This window comes from Gymnoscopelus microlampas (genome assembly GCF_963454915.1).
Source record: "Gymnoscopelus microlampas genome assembly, chromosome: 10".
NCBI lineage: Eukaryota > Metazoa > Chordata > Actinopteri > Myctophiformes > Myctophidae > Gymnoscopelus > Gymnoscopelus microlampas.
In genome coordinates this window covers 10,984,309-11,001,808 of record NC_139947.1, presented here as the reverse complement: position 1 = coordinate 11,001,808, position 17,500 = coordinate 10,984,309, and the positions used below count along the sequence as shown (strand labels likewise).

The following is a 17,500-nucleotide window of genomic DNA, read 5'->3' as shown; positions in this document are numbered from 1 at the left end:
TGTGAGCTTGTAGATCTGCTATTTTCAAAGGATTTTTATACATTTTATGCATTTGAAAACTTGCGAAATGGGACATTCAGCATAATGAGTACTTTCTACTTTTGGTACTTTATTAAGTACATTTTGATGCAATACTTTAGCACTTTTACTCAAGTCATTTTGAATTCCGGACTTTTACTTGTAACAGAGTATTTCTACATTACAGTATTGATACTTTTACTTAAGTAAAAAAAATGTAAGCCACTGTTTTTTAGGGCAAATAAGGTTAATTACAAATAGACGCACCTTGCACGCATTTAGAGCTATGATCTAGGGCTAGGCCACTGTGAGCTCATGCACACACAGAGAGAGAGAGAGAGAGCGTCAATAAAAGTGGGGTTGTTCCCCTTAAGAAAATGGAGGAAGACGGAACTGACCAGTGTGAGGGGGCAGACCGCACACACACACACACACACACACACACACACACACACACACACACACACACAGTAGACACCCATATAATAACACACAGAATAGAGAAAGAGACGCTCAGCGAAACGCATCACGTTCCAAGCCTCTCAGAAAAGCGAAAACACTTGACGCCACACTTTGAAACTCTCCCATCCGCGCAGCAGGCAGCCAGCCATACAGAGAGACAGAGAAGCAGTACTAAAGGGGAATCAATCAGCAGAGATGATTATCAGCTGTTCAATGCCTCAACAAACAATTACCCAAAAAATACCCAAGAGCACCATGTCTGAAAACAAAATCCCCCCCATGATAGCTCTCCTTCTTGTCTCTCTCTCATCTTGTCTGTCTGGTGGTACTCTAGGGGTGGGTGTTGACGCAGCAAAAAAAAAAAATTCCAGCTGGAGAAATCCCCCTTTTGGAGGTTAACCGAGGGGAGGAGGTGAAGCAGGGGGCTTTCATATTCATTCTCGGATAAACCCCCCCCGCCAGGGTCGAGTCCCTGACGGGGGAGCAAGCAGCGGAGGCAACAGGGCATCACCATCAATGCTTCCACGGAAGCCAACGTTGAATCGCCCAGCAATACGGTTATAATAATTCACTATAAGTCACAAAACTTTCAGGATTTCACCCTGTGATTCAACAGAGCGAGACTCTTAGCCGTGGATCAAGACTATAATAGATGTATTTGGTCGATTTTGACATTTGCATATCTATGAAGTAAAAGTCCGATTCGATGAAACACTAAAATACATATTATATGATAGTCTTCTTGATCCAAAGGCTAGCCGAGACCCCCACAGACAGTCCAGACAGGGTGAAATCGAACATTATAGTCTAGAGAGAGAGAGAGAGATAGAAGAGAAGAGGCTACCTGACGTGTTTATTATATCCAATAATAACGCTACGATAGCCTTAACGGGGGGAGCTATTTCATAAGAAACCCGAGCTGATAATTATTGCACAAAACCACCTGAATTATAACAAAAACAGACAAATAAATGACAGCATGTCCAAGATAGAGAAACGTCCGTCACGGTCACACACCGTCACGTATCACATCATACTAGACTCAGGTAGGCGGCGGACTTTTACAGACAGTCAGTCGCTTGGGGGGGCATATTATAATAAGCTGTCAAAAATGCACACTTGTCTCATGAATATATACAATAAATACAAGACATACGGCCCCGTAAAGGGGCCGTATGTCTTGTATTTATTGTATATATTCATAACGGCTAAAGAGTACGATTGTAGTTTCATTGTTTCGCGTTTTTTCCAACCTGTGCGTTTTAAAGATACGAACTAACAACAGGCTCCTCCAACACAGAGAGACCAGACAGGCTCCCTTCCATACGTGAATAAGAAAACTAATTGTTGACACATGACCGTCGCTTATCATTATATTAAAAGACACCGACATTATGACAGCATTTCCCACACGCATTATGAGGTTCATATCAAAACAGCTGTGAGCAGAGAATACGGGGGCTAATAGATAGATGTATGTTAAGAAGAGAGAAGGAACGGAAGTGAGACATACCTGTTACCCCATGGGGTTCTGTTGGTGTGACGGTTCCTTCTATAGGACTCCTGTCTGCCGTGTGACAGCGTGAGAGAGAGAGAGGGGAGAGAGAGGAAGGAAAGGACAAGGGAAAAAGGGGGGGATGTAGTATGTGAATTCTCTTCCCCCGATCTTCTAACGCCTTTTTTCTCTCTCTCTCTCTTGTTAAGTGTTATATATTCCCCCTGTTTTCTCTCTCCCACACTCTCCTCTCCTCTCCTCGCGTATCTCCGCCAGGCTGCTTCTCCTTTTTTGTGTGTGTTGCTCGCTCTCCCTCCCTCCCCTGCTTTTCCGTGTCTTGGTATCAGGAACCAGTCTCCCCCTTCAGTCTCTCTCTCTCTCTCTCTCTCTCTCTCTCTCTCCACCTCCTCCTTCAGAGCGCTGTCCCCGTATCTTCTCTGCTCGCTCGCTCTCTCTCTCTCTCTCTCCCCCCCCCCTCCCTGGGCAGAGTCAGGAAATGAGGCAACAGGAACGCACACGCGGATCCATCTGCGACCAGTTCCACACAGACAGTCTCCTTATCACTGACACTCAATCACATTCTGTCATTGTTATTTTTGAGGCACACTTATTATTAGTGATTTTTTTTGCAGAATGACTCAGGGGAAAAGGCTAGAATACAAATTGTAATTTATTATTATTAATAATAATATTATTATTATTGCTACTACAACCATCATTGCCAGTGTTCTCAAACATTTTCATACCAGGGATTTGTGTTTGGCCGCAGACACCCCCCATCTGAAAAGATTTCCCAGAAGAGTAGATTTGTGTTAAACATTTAAAAATGTTTCAGCCCTTGGGAGGCCGGACCCCACTTTTTGAGAACCACTGATTTATGCAAATACAAATTCTGCAGTTATAGTTAGAGCTGTCAGTGACAACATGAAGCTATGGACAGATTTCAAACAGAGGGTTTGTGATGGCTGCTATAAGAGTCTTATGAGTTCATAGCTAAATGCAATTAATCTAATAACAATCTAAACATGAACTTATTTGCAGTGGTGGAAAAAGTGCTTGCATGTTTTACTTATGAGTAAAAGTATCACTACTGCAATGTAGAAATACTATAAATAGTAAAAGGCATGTGTTCAATATGTTACTAGGCTATTTGAGGCTATTTTCAAATAGCCTAGGCATTAAATAGGGCTTTCAAATAAATGTAGTGGAGTAAAAGTACAATACTTGCCTCTAAGATGTAGTGGAGTAGAAGTAAAAGTACTGAAAACTGGAAATACTCAAGTAAAGTAAAAAATACCTCAAAATTGTACAGTGCAGTACAGTACTTGAGTAAATGTACTTAGTTACTTTACACCACTATGCTTATTTGAATGTATAGAGAGCTGTGAGGGTCTCAGACAGTCATGATGACTTCTGGGCTGTGTGTGTTGCCATAGTTCTAAGTAATGAGCAGGGACTTAGTGCACCACACACCCTCTTGTGGTAAGACAAGAAAACACCAATCAATCACATGAAGGGAATATTGACACAGTAGTGCATTCGGAAAACACCGTTGTAAACTATGTTGATCTGTTGCACACAGTGACTTTTGTCAAAAGTCACGGGTAATTCCATCATAGTGTTACCTCACCTCTCCTCCTCCTCCGCACATGATTGATCAACAGGATTTTTTTTTTCTCCTTTGGAATTTTTTGTTTCTCAATTCTTTCTCCAATGAGAGAGAGAGAGAGAGAGAGAGAGAAAAGTGGTGTCTCATAAAATGCTGACACCACTCCTGGGGTTCATACATCAGTTTTTGTTGTAATACACCCAATAGATTTACATACACACTTATATTCTAAGTGAGTATGTAAATCTGTCAGGTCAGTTGAATTTGGGTGGAGAGTGTGGTGTGTGTGTGTGTGTGTGTGTGTGTGTGTGTGTGTGTGTGTGTGTGTGTGTGTGTGTGTGTGGGGGGGGGGGGGGGGGGGGGGGGATGGTTGGGGAGCCAGAGTATCCCTGGGCCCCCCTTAACCGAACCACGGTGTCCCCCAGGGGTCTATACTACTGCACTCGATTGGCTATTTTTGCCAAATGTTCGCCTATTATGACATGTACAGAAAAGCAGATGCTATAGTGAAGGAAGCAATCAACCAGGAATTCTACAGCTCCCCACACACACACACACACACACACACACACACACACACACACACACACACACACACACACACACACACACACACACACACACACACACACACACACACACACACACACACACACACACACACACACACACACACACACACGCGTCAGTAAAGCTGAGGCACTACAGTATCAATATCGTGATATGAGCCTAAATATCATCTGAGATTTAGATTATCATAATATTATGATATAGCTAAAAGTTGTCTTTTCCTGGACTTAACTGCTTAAATCCTATATACTTTGTTGACCAGGTTCCCCCAGGGGTCTATTCTTGGTCCCCTCCTCTTTCTTTTGTTTTTTTTAACGTCTAGGCCTATATTGATTGATTGATTGATTGATTGGATACTTCATTAACAGTTTGCAAATAGTACAAGTGCTACGATTATACAATGATGCTAAAAGGATATACACAAGGGCTTGTTTCCATTGTGGTCCTGTGTATTCAATTCATCAAAATCTCTTTGCCGAAAATAGGCAATCTAAAAGCTCAAAACGCATAAACCTGCTATTTTCACAGAATGTTCTCCCCAGAATATAGGGACCAGGTGAAGGCAACATTACTGTAAGGTCATTACATTTTCTTAACATATTAGACTGCTAATAATTTGCATAGTTTGCAAGTTATTCCATTGTTAGCGGAGTGAAATCAACAATGAACGCCTCCACCTGTTTCTCAAAATTGACATTGTGTACATAATCTTCTGAAAGCCTCAATAGCTAACCACAAAATATCATCATGTTTATCGATCATCGAGGTATTCGGTGGGTGATATCTGAATTGTTTGTGCCCTAAATGTCAGTCACCTGCAATGAAAACACTGAGTACACAGTAAAATCCTCGACGTTATATGGGCCATATTTTTGCCGGTGCCTTACCCATTATGCCTAAACGTCTTTGCCATGTTTTACTATTTTTAAATACATTTTCAATTAGTTCAACTAGCCGATGTACAATACGTCATCGACACGTTGTGAGCTTGTAGATTGCTTATTTGTGTTCTGGTTGGTATAAACCAACCAGAACACCACTGCGCCCACAGTATGAAAAAATGCTTACGGCTCCAGGAAACCCCAAAAAAGTTAGAACAGGAGGCAGAGCATTTAAGTTTCAGGCACCTCAGCTGTGGAACCTTCTCCCAGTCTCAGTCCGCGAAGCAGACACACTCTGTATATTCAAGACTAGACTAAAAACCTTTCTCTATGATAAAGCCTATAGCCGAAGTGTATAGACTCAGTCACCCTATAGTTATCCTCTCTCCCCCCCCTGAAAATTGAAATTGAAATTGAAAATTGAAATTATTTGAACAATTTGAAAATGTTTTTAAAAAGAGTAAAAAAAATGGCAAAGAAGTTTATGGATAATGGGTAAGGCGCTGGCGAAAATAGGGCCCTGGGGATATTTTTTTTTCTCCAAAGATATTTGGTTCCATTGTACAAATGGAACCAAATGGACCCTTACAGATCCATTTGGTACAATCTCAGAGTTACACTTGTATTCCTATTCTGGGGCAATTAAAGATATTTACTGTACTATAGAGCGTAAAAAAGGAGTATAGAGCCAATGGGAATCTGGTCAACTATGAATTAGGTTGGTTATAGATGGTTAAATTATCTTCACTGTGTATAGGAAGACCATCACACACTACAATGGAACATGTTTAGTTTTTGTATATTGCAGTGTGGTGTAGCATTTTTCATACTTGCTGATGTACTGTACTGTACATTGCTGTGCTTTGATGTAATCTGTCTTTGTGCGTGTGAATGTGATTAAAAATAGAAACAGGCACCTTTGTGAGTATAAATCACAGAGTATTTCTTCTTTCACACCACTGGTAAATTAGCTGGAACCTGAGAAAGACAAGACAATAGGTGCGTGTGCATGTTCTTTTTTATGTGTGGTCAGTGGTCAGTGGTCACATGCATGTTTATTGTAATGAGGAACTAGACATGACGTGGTTTATTCAGAAGCAAGTTCTGTTATGACGAGACGAGGGAAAGGTTGGTTGGTTGGGGGAAGTATGAAAGGTTTTTACGATGTAGAGGAGCATGACATGGCATGGTGAGAGGTGTTGACGTGCTTGACGTGAGTGCGTGCAAAGGTATTGTGAAATGCAGTGGTGGAAAAAGTACTCAATTTCTTTGCTTAAGTAAAAGTATCAATACTGCAATATAGAAATACTCTGCGGAATCAGGGACATAGCCACGGGTGGGCATAGGTAGGCCTGGGCCCACCCATTAGTTTTTTCTGCCCACACAGAAGAAAAAATAAATATATATTCATTTTTTTGCATATCATATTTAGCCATTTTGATAACAGTGTATCCAAAATCCGTCACAAACCCGCAAAAAAAGTACCCAAAAACCCGCCAAAAAACATACATTTTCGCACGTGCACGTGCATGCGTGCCCACCCACTCCTGCCTAGGCCCAGCCTATGGTAGCGTTCTGGCTACGCTACTGTCCGGAATTCAAAATGTACTTGAGTACAAAAGTATTGGCATCAAAATGTACTTAAAGTACCAAAATAGAAAGTACTCATTATGCAGAATGTCCCATTTGAAGTTTTCAAATGTCTAAAAATCTTTTGAAAATAGCTGATCTACAAGCTCACAATGCGCATTGTGAGCTTGTAGATCGGCTATTTTCAATGGTCGAAATATATAGGGCAGAAGTGGTTAATGTATGTTTAGTAATAATAATCAAAATCTACAAAGTAACAAGTAACTAAAGTTTTCAAATAAATGTAGTGGGAGTAGAAGTAAAAGTCATGAAAAATTGGAAATACTCAAGTAGAAATACCAAAAAATTGTACTCAAGTACAGTACTTAAGTAAATGTACTTAGTTACTTTCCTCCACCACTGGTGAAATGTGTGTGTCCGTGCAGACACAGTGGTGAGAGTAATGCGTGGCATGACACAGCAGCAGGGGGTATCGTCGTCCCGCCTCTATCAGCCTGGGTGGCTGGGCTGCCAAGGACCGGATAACAGCGGATGTCAGGCCATGTTGTGGATTAAGCCTGTAGGTCTGTAATGGTGCTCAGGCACAGATCTCTCTCTCTCTTTCACTCTCTCTCTGTCTCTCTGTCTCACTGAGTAGGGTCTGCAAACACAATCCCTGGCTGGAACAAGCTGCTTTGCTTCGCTCAAAGCCGTGCCGCATCACGCCAGCCGTGGCCCTTTCAATCCGCCCCCCCACACGACAAGCCTGACCCCCAGCCAGTGTTGTTGCCATGTCTGCTTATTAATAAGCGACTTTGGGGACTTGTTTTTTCTGTAAAGCCGCTTGTAAAATATTGGTAGTTGTGAGTTGGGGCTTTTTTTTGGGGGGACTTGTTTATAAAGTGCAGTTGCTTATTTGGGCTTTGCTTCCTAAAATGTTGTTTAAACCAGTGGTTCTCAAACCTTTTCATGTCAAGGACCTCCCCAAATGAATGTGTAATTGTCCACGTATCCCCATCTGAAAACATTTTGTGCCAGGGACCAGATTTGTACCAGATTTGTGTTGTTAAAATCAAATCACATTTTCACCTTTTTCCCCAGGATTTATTTTTTAAATATCAGATCTACAAGCTCACAACGAGCTTGTCGATCGTCTATTTTCAAATTACTGATGTGTTTATATAGGTTTAAAGTGGTCATGTACCCTATAATAGTCGCTTCTTTTGGGCTTGTTTTTATAGACCTTTTGGTTGCTTATTTCTCTCACAAAATCTGGCAACACTGCTGCCCCCAAACCACTCCCTTGCTCTGTCTGGCCCCCTCCCTCCCTCCCTCCCTCTGTCGCTCCTTATGGAGGGGCTTAAGAGTCATTAGGCCACTTACACGCGTGTATTCTTCCATACATGCACTCATCAAAGCAATCCACTCAGAGGAGGAGACAGAGTGGCATTCGGAAGGGACAGTGGGACATGTGTATTACAGTGGGCGTCATTTGGGGGTCCCATGGGGGATGGCGTCAGTCTGCCACCCCCTAGCGTTCGCAATTAACCTCAAATTCACCTTTTTTTATGCAGATTTATTTCTCCACCTCTGAATGTTTTGTTTGCAGATTATTCTGGTTGTAGATCGGCACTGAGAGCATCTCCATCCGCGACGTCTGTCCATAATATGACTCATGTTATAGACGCGTTTTCTTGTCTGCAACCATACATTCATTACCCCCGATGTAGCCAATATAGCAGAACTACAAGCTCACAACGCGTTGCAATGTTACGTGTTGTGAGCTTGTAGATTGGCTATTTTAGCCATTTTTAACAGTAGGTTGGTTTTAGTCATTTTTTTGGCCAATCTCTATTTTTTTTATTCAATGACGACTCTGTGTTGATGATGTGTGTGTGTGTGTGTGTGTGTGTGTGTGTGTGTGTGTGTGTGTGTGTGTGTGTGTGTGTGTGTGTGTGTGTGTGTGTGTGTGTGTGTGTGTGTGTGTGTGTGTGTGTGTGTGTGTGTGTGTGTGTGTGTATGTGCGCGAGCGTGCGCGTGTGTGCGTATGAGTGAGTGTGTGATTGTCCTAAAATCAGGGTGATGCTCGTTTTTTATTATTGTGTGTATGTTTGTGCCGGGGAGACACACACACACACACACACACACACACACACACACACACACACACACACACACACACACACACACACACACAGGAATAAACCTGATACGATGAGTTCAGAGAGTTCAAAACCCAGAGAAAAAAATCACATTTGTACACTTTCCATGGTCAAATGTACAAGTGATGTTTCACTTTCGCAGTCTCTGTGTGCGTGTGCGTGTGTGTGTGTGTGTGTGTGTGAGAGAGAGAGTGCATGATGCGGGGAAACTGTTTACTGTGTGTGTTTGTGTCCTAAAAAAACAAAAAAAAAACAGGGTGATGCTTGTTTTTTCGGAATTATGTGTGTGTTTGTGCCGGGGAAAGAAGGGAAAGGGTCAGCGGACAGGGCTGAATTTCCGTAGCTTTCCCAGCGGGGCCAGGGCTCTGGCGCGGTGAGCCATTTCTTCAACCAGCACTCGCTTCGTCTTGATAAATGAGGAGCGAGCGTGTTGTTTTCACTTGAAAAGTTTGCTATCGAGGCCAGGGACAAGACATAAAAAGAGATGTAAAGAAAAGAGAAATAACACCCATCACGGCGGCGCAGCGTGCGAAGTGAGACCGGGCTCCTTCTTTCCCTCACGCCGACTCGCATTTGAACCACAACAAAAAGGGAGGAGGCGCATAAACACAATTTGGGGGAAACTTGTTTTGAAGTCAAGCGTTAATTGCTCTCCCACTTTGAGCCCCCTGCTGTGCAACGCAGCGGCATAATTGGTCACATTGAATTATATGGCATAAAAAAATATATACCGTATCTATATATTAATATATATACACACACACACACACACACACACGCACAACTGTCATAAAAATAGCACAAGGCTGCTTTTCAGAGCCCCATCCTCTACCTTTCACTATCAATTTACCAAGGGGAACAGCTGTGAGCTGCTTGTGCCATCCGAGAGGCTTGCTTGTATAGAAAGCACAGCCTGCGGCTGAAAGAAGCCTATCTCTAGCAGGTGCAGGCAGGGGATGGGGGGGGGACGGCTGCCGTACAAAAGGAATATTTGGCACAAGGTGTGAGACAACAATAATGTGTGAAGGTGCAGTTCAGTGATACCCGTATCAGCCAGGAAAAACGACAAGGCCTCTCTCTCTCTTTAACCCATCCAGACCGGGAACGCATCCGTGTCATTTTTTAGATTTCTTTGGATTTTTTTCTTAAAAATCGTGAAAATGTGTGCAAATCTTTGAAAATATATACATATATATATATAGGCTATATATATATTCAAGCAAACATTTTTAACTCAAATCTTTGCTGGGGGATTCTACAAATCCTCTAAATCCTAACAGTTTCTTTTTTTGAAAAGAACGTTGCTACATATATCAGTGGTTCTCAAACTTCAAGGACCCCCAAAATTATATGTGCTGTTATCTGAAAATATTTTGTTCCAGGGACCCCCAGAAGCAAAGATTTGAGTTAAAATGTATATATATTCTCAAAGATTTTCACATATTTTCACAATTTTTCAAAAATAGATCTACAAGCTCATAGCACGGCACCGAGTGCCACGCTATGAGCTTGTAGATCTGCTATTGTGTAATAGCCAAATAAATCTAAAAAGGATACAGATTCTTCCCCAGTCTAAATGGGTTAAGGAGGTTTCCCCCCACTGAGAGAAAACAACGAATTAAAGGAAACGGGCAAATGGATTCCGTCGGCGGGAGGGACGGATGGACGGAGGGACCACGGGGACGGATCGACAGACGGACGGACAGAGGAGTAGGAGAACGAACTCACAATGCCTGATTTATACTCTGCCGCACAACACTGTGGTACGACAAACTATAAATCAGGCTTAACCTCTCAAACCCCATTACGGTATATACGTCGTTGACCGGTGTCCCCCATGGCTCTAGTCCAGGTCCACTCCTTTTTTTCCCCCCTCTGTACGACACCAAATCTCTCCGCCCCCCAAAAAAACGAAGCTGATCTACAAGCTCGCGACGACGCAACCGCTCGGCTATTTTTTGCAAAGAACGTTCCGCCCCGGCCCCAGAATAGGAACGCTAGGGTTCATGCGGTGGTTATAACTAAATCGATGGGAGAGGATACGAGGATGATGTTGGAGACAGAACGAAGGGGTGGGATAGAAAGAGGGAGAAGAGGAGACGGAGGAGGCCTCAGCTCGCTGCCTTTCTCCTTCACCGAGGAAACCCATCCAAGTGGAGAAATGAATGAACACAGGCGCGCGGCACTAAGAGACACCGAAGGAATTGAGGTTATTGGATTTAACCCGTTAAGGCCGGGAAAGCATCTGTGTCATTTCTGTAGGCTATTCAAAAAATAGCAGATATACAAGCTCATAGCGCGGCACCGAGTGCCGCGCTATGAGCTTGTAGATCTGCTATTTTGGAAAAATCGTGAAAATTTGTGAATGTTGAATATATATAATATACATTTTAACTCAAATCTTTGCTTCTGGGGGTCCCTGGAACACAATATTTTGAGATGGGAGGGTCCGCGGACAAATACATATCATTTTGGGGGTCCTTGACATGAAAAATGTTTGAAAACACTGATATTATAGCAACATAAGTAATAAACAAAAAAACTAAAAAAAAGTTAGGATTTAGAAGACATTTGTAGAATCCCCAGAAGCAAAGATTTGAGTTAAAAATGTTTGCTTTGAAAAATAGAGAAGATTTGCACACATTTTCAAAAGAATAGCAGATCTACAAGCTCATAGCTCGGCACTCGGTGCTTGTATAGCCAAGAAAATGACACAGATGTGTTCCCTTAAGGGCCTTAAAGGGTTAAAGGATGTCTAATCGTATATGGAGGAGATAGATAGGGGATGATGTGTGTGTGCGTGTGTGTGTGTGTGTGTGTGTGTGTGTGTGTGTGTGTGTGTGTGTGTGTGTGTGTGTGTGTGTGTGTGTGTGTGTGCTGCTGTGCTCTCTCTCACTCAGTCAGCCCACACACTCTCTCTCTCCCGCTCAGGACCGCGTGACGGCGACACGGTGCACCCGCCACCGTCGCTCCCACGGCTTGCTTTGCTTTGCTGCCTTGTCCCCATGTCACCCATGCACCAGGGATCATGTCCGCCGCACAGGGAGGGAGGGAGGAGGCAAGCCCCCTTTCCTTTGTGGGTATTATGTTGCGGCGGGTCGTGTCGGGGGTGGGGCGGAGGGGCAACAGATCGCTACCGCCCTTCAAGTGGTGGTGTTCTCTGATAAGGACTACATAACTGTAAACATAACAAATACAAACACTGTGATGATTTAACGGTAACAGGAAGAGTGGGCACCTTGATGTACAATTGGTTATTTTGGTCCAAAGATATATATATTTGGAAATCGGTCTTAAGTGAACATCATTGAACATTCGACAATTAAGGTCTAATATTTCTGCAAGAGCTATAAATTGCCAATTTCCAATAATTTGGGGCATAAACAAGACATTTAAGTCTGATAATGATGGACCGTGCATGTCCACATCATGTACTTTACATTACTTAAGACCATTTTTTAAATATATATATTTTTTCCAACCTTTTGGATAGAATAGCAAATTTTACATCGAGGTGCCCACTCTTCCTTTTAGTGCCCACTTTTCCTGTATCCAATGTCATTTTCACCCAATGCCCCCCCCCCCTCCCTCCCAGTATATAGGGGCAGTAGGGTTCATGTGGTTAAATGTGAGAGTGTAGAAATGGACCCAAAATGGACCCCTGCCCAAATCGGTCGGTTTTTAACACTCTTTGAATAAGAGTAACACTGGGGATTATACTGTGAGCCCCTCACACCTGTGTCTTGTGTGTGTGTGGGGGGGTTCACATGTGCAAATGTGCGCGCACGCACACACACGCGCACACACACACACACACACACACACACACACACACACACACACACACACACACACACACACACACACACACACACACACACACTTGTATTTAGGGCAATATTTACCCTGGTTCTCCTGCTTTAGAAGGCCCGGGGTGACCTTCCTCCCCGAAGGAGAATGGACACACTCAGGTATGGGCTTGCCTTTTCTTTGACTGGCGCTCTGCCTCATTGATTGGCCCGTTTACACCCCAAGCCCTCCTCCTTCCACTCCACACGTATGTACTGTGAAACGAAGCAACTCTCATATTTCCAGTGGTGGAGGAAGTACTCAGATATTTTACTTAAGTAAAAGTAGCAATACCACAATATAAAAAAAGACTCTGTTACAAGTAAAAGGACCGTGTTCAAAATGTTACTTGAGTAAAAGTACAAAAGTATTGGCATCAAAATGTACTTAAAGTACCAAAAGTAAAAGTACTAAAATGTTTGAAAATAGCTGATCTACAAGTGAGCTTGTAGATCGGCTATTTTCAAATAGCCTAGATATAAAATAGGGCTAAAGTGGTTAATGTATGTTTTATAATGTAATAATTTATATCTGCAAAGTAACTAGTAACTAAAGTTTTTAAATAATTGTAGTGGAGTAAAAGTACAATATTTGCCTCTGAGATGTTAGTGGAGTAAAAGTAAAAGGACTGAAAATTGGAAATGACTCCAGTAAAGTAAAAGTACATCAAAATTACAGTACTTGAGTAAATTTACTTCGTTACTTTACACGACTGCATATTTCCACGTTTAGGAAAACTACATTCAATTGCATTCGTTCTCTCTCATGTCTTTCTCTCTCACTTGTTCTGTCTGTGTGTGTACACACATCTCCCCCACCCACCCAACCCCCCCCCATTTCCAGATCTCATTTACTCCATTGGAAGGAGTAGGGAAGAAGAAGAAAAAGGAGGAGGGGGAGGAGGAGAATGAAAAAAAAAAACACATAGGAGTGGAGTACAAAACGACCTTCTCTTCCCCGAAGCAAAAACATCTTCTTATTGTGGAGGTCACCGTCTCAGTGCAGCCCCACGCTCTGAACACTACTCTGCTTGTTTTAATGATGCACAGAGCGGAGAGAGAGAGAGAGAGAGAGAGAGAGAGAGAGAGAGAGAGAGAGAGAGAGAGGGAGAGAAAGGGAGATGGGAGGATTGTACTTCTTTTTTCTCTCTTTCCTATACCGACTTTAACCCATTTAGACCGGGAACGCATCTGTTGTGTGTCATTTTTAGATTTCTTTGGCGATTCAAAAAATACCAGATCCACTACGAGCTTGTGGATCTGCTATTTTTGAATAATCGTGAAAATTCGTGCAAATCTTTGAATACATATTTAAAGCAAACATTTGTAACTCAAATCTTTGCTTCTATAGGGATTCTACAAATGTCTTCTAAATCCTAACAGTTTTCTGAAAAACGTATGTTGCTATATATATCAGTGGTTCTCAAACTTTTTCATGTCAAGGTCCCCCAAAATCATATGTATTTGGCCGCGGACCCCGTCTCAAAATATTTTGTTCCAGGGACCCCTGCAGAAGCAAAGATTTGAGTTAAAAATGTTCGCTTCAAAAAATGTGCACACATTTTCACGATTTTTTTCAAAAAATAGCAGATCTACCAGCCCGAATAGCTATGAGCTTGTAGATCTGCTATTTTTGAATAGCCCAAAGAAATCTAAAAATGACACAGATGCGTTCCCGGTCTTGATGGGTTAAGTTGGCCCCCCCTTCCCTCCCCCCTCCTTTCTACCCCCCCCTCCTCCTCATCTCCTCTCCTCCTCCTCTGTGTTTCAGAAAGTGCACCTCTCCCTCTCTCTCTCTCTTCCACATCCATCTTGAAAGGTTCTTCCAAGCCGTCTAACCTCTCAGCAATATTATATATTATCTCTTTGCCTCCAACCCACACTGAAAAACCTGGGTTGCTATGCTACAATAATATGACCTCTTGTCTCCTCTCTCCTCCACCAACATTTCCTATCTCATCTCTCCCTCTCCCTTTTACTGTGGCGAGGAGGGGGGAGGAGGAAGAGGAGGCGGGGGGAAAGGGTTAACGGCATCCCCCCCCCGTACACTGCCCCCCACACACTCAACCAAAAGCCCCCTCCGCTCTCCCTCCATCATGCCCCCCCCTCCCCGCCCCCCCCTGCCTCTTTAATGACCTCCTTGGGCTCCAGCGCTTGCAGTTTGATTTGACCCCGGCTGACCATATGGGGTCGCGACCCCATCCCTTGCACCACAACAAATTATCTTTGACCCTCAACGGTGGGGGTTAGAGGGTTCTAGGAGCTATATACCGTAATATGAGTGACCATCTATCTATCTGAGAGGCTGTGGTCACAGGATTATTGCTCTGTTTGTACACACACAGCTATTATGTACGCATCTGTCTCGCACATGATCCGTGTATATATATATATATGCATATATGTTATTATCCAGCTGGTTAGGTAATATTTTGGAATTACGAATGTGCCCGTTATGTTTAGACCAGGGGTCTTCAACGTTTTCAGGCCAAGGACCCCCTAGCTGAGAGAGAGGTGACGCACTATCTCCCTCTATATTGTATAAAATTGTGTTTCAGATTAAACTTTTTTTGTTTACTTGGTCGGCTCTTTCTTCCCTCTACACCAAACACCTCGTTGCCAAAAATAGCCGATCTACAAGCTCACAACGCCTCGCAGCGCGAGGAGTTGTGAGCTGTAGATCGGCTATTTTTGGCTAAAGTTCTCCTCAGAAAAAGGATGCTAGGGTTCAAGTGGTTAATGTAAAAAAAAAAAAAACGGACGGACTGACGGCCACAGTTTCAACCTAGCCACCCTATCTTGGGCATGTCATTATGGCGTACACATTTTCAAATCAAAATTCTAAAAATGGAAAACATTTTATAGCGGAAAATACATGGTTGTGAAGCTCAACGCGTTGTGTGAGCTTATAGTTCTGCTATTTTAGCTATTTGCTTAACCCATTTAGACCTGAGGTCTAAATGTAAAGCAAACGTAGGCCCATCTCAAATATTTGGTAATAGGGACCAGAAGCAAAGATTTTATAAAAGAAAGTCCCTTTAAAAATATATATATATATCAAATATTTGCAAACAATGTTCAAGAATTTAAAAGAAATAGCAGATCTACTGTATATGAACCTGTAGATCTGCTATTTTTTGAATAGCCAAAGTATACAATATGGATAACGTAGTTACACCAAGGTTAAATAATGAAATAAATAAATGAACGTGAATGAGTGGATGAAGTGAATAGGAGATGACTGCTGGTTCACCCCAAACCTCTCCAACCAGAGAAACCAGAGAATTCCAACACAGTAACACACAATGCACTCTGCTCTGCTCCGTCCCACTCAGTCAAAATTCCATAGTTACATCATCCATCTCTGATCCGTGCACTCCCCCCCCCCCCCCTCCCCTCCCCCCCCAAAAAAACTATCCTCCCACATGCACCCCCCCCCCCCCCCCTCTTCTATTCTCTCACTCCCCCTCTCTTATCTCTGCTGTCCCTGTCTCCCGGGGAACGTTCGTTTTTGTCATAATCACCTTGGAGATTGGGGACCTGTGCCCATGGCTGAGCTATGCGGAGGAGAGGAGAGGAGAGGAGAGGAGAGAGAGAGAGAGAGAGAGAGAGAGAGAGAGAGAGAGAGAGAGAGAGAGAGAGAGAGAGAGAGAGAGAGGAGAGGAGAAAGGCAGGAGAGAAGAGAGGAAAGGAAGATAGGAGAAGAGGGGAGAGAGGAGGAGGAGGAGAGGAGAGAAAGATAGGGGAGGAAGAGTAGATGGAGAGGAGAGGAGAGAGGAAGATAGGAGATTAAGATTGGAAAGGGGGTAGGAGCGGAGGAGGAGAGAACATAGAAGAGGAGAGGAGAGGAAGAAGGAGAGGGGAGAGGAGAGGAGAGGGGGGAGGTTGGGGGGTTTTATGATGGCCTTGTCTGGCTCAGCCCGGACTAATGTGAGAGGACAGGCTTGGCTCTGCCTTAACCACAGCAGCGCCAGTGATGCCAGGCAGAGCGGAGGACGGAGAGAATAGACGAATGAAACGCTTCTCTCCCCTCTCTCTCTCTCTCTCTCTCTCTCTCCAGCGACCGACCGCGTTCTTCTCCTCCCTCCCTCCCTCCCTCCTTCCCCCCCTCCCGCCCGCACTGACAGCAGTCGGAACGAGGCACCACCACCACCAGCGCGTGGGGGCCCTGATGTCACACCCCTGTAGGTGTTTAAGCTGCTTACTTACACCACCGAGAGAATAGACGCGAGGAGGCAAGAGGCAGAGAGAGAGAGAGAGTGGGGGGGGGGGGGGGGGGGGGGGGGGAGGAGAGAGAGAGAAATGTAGATCGGGGGTCACGGTTGTAGGAGTATGTAAGATATGTAAGAAACCCAGTTTGATCTGTGTACAGTCATTGTATGTACGCTGAGACAAGAGAAGCAACGGGTGAGGGGGATTCATCACTCCAAATGCTTGTGCAGTTTCTCAGTGAGTGTATGTGTTTGCGTGTAGAGTGTGCGTGTGTGTGCGCGCGCGTGTCGAGTATGTGTGTGTGTGCTGTGCGTGTGAGTGTGTGTGTGTGTGTGTGTGCTGTGCGTGTCTGTGTGTGAGTGTGTGTGCTGTGCGTGCTTGTGCACTGCAGTTTAGCGCAGCGGTTTCACACTAGTTTAATGAAACACTCATTCAGAGAAAGTCAGTGAGAGAGGAAGGTAAAGATCGTAATGCCCGATTCTTTACTTGATTGCGTGCCGTAAAAAAAAAAAAAGCAGATCTTACAAGCTCACAACGCGGTTGTGAGCTTGTAAGATCTGCTATTTTTTTTCCGGATTTTTTTTCGGCAAGTGTAAAAATTCGGCAAGTGTAAAATGTAAAACTACAGCAGAATCCTCATCAAGGGGGAGATAATAATGTGATGAGTGTTGTTT

General features: G+C 43.6%; 1 protein-coding gene across 1 annotated transcript in view; it reads right to left on the bottom strand.

Moving 5' to 3' along the window:
* uckl1b (uridine-cytidine kinase 1-like 1b) overlaps nucleotides 1–17,500 on the bottom strand; it is a 476,626-nt gene that overhangs the window by 374,893 nt on the left and 84,233 nt on the right. The window lies entirely within an intron of this gene.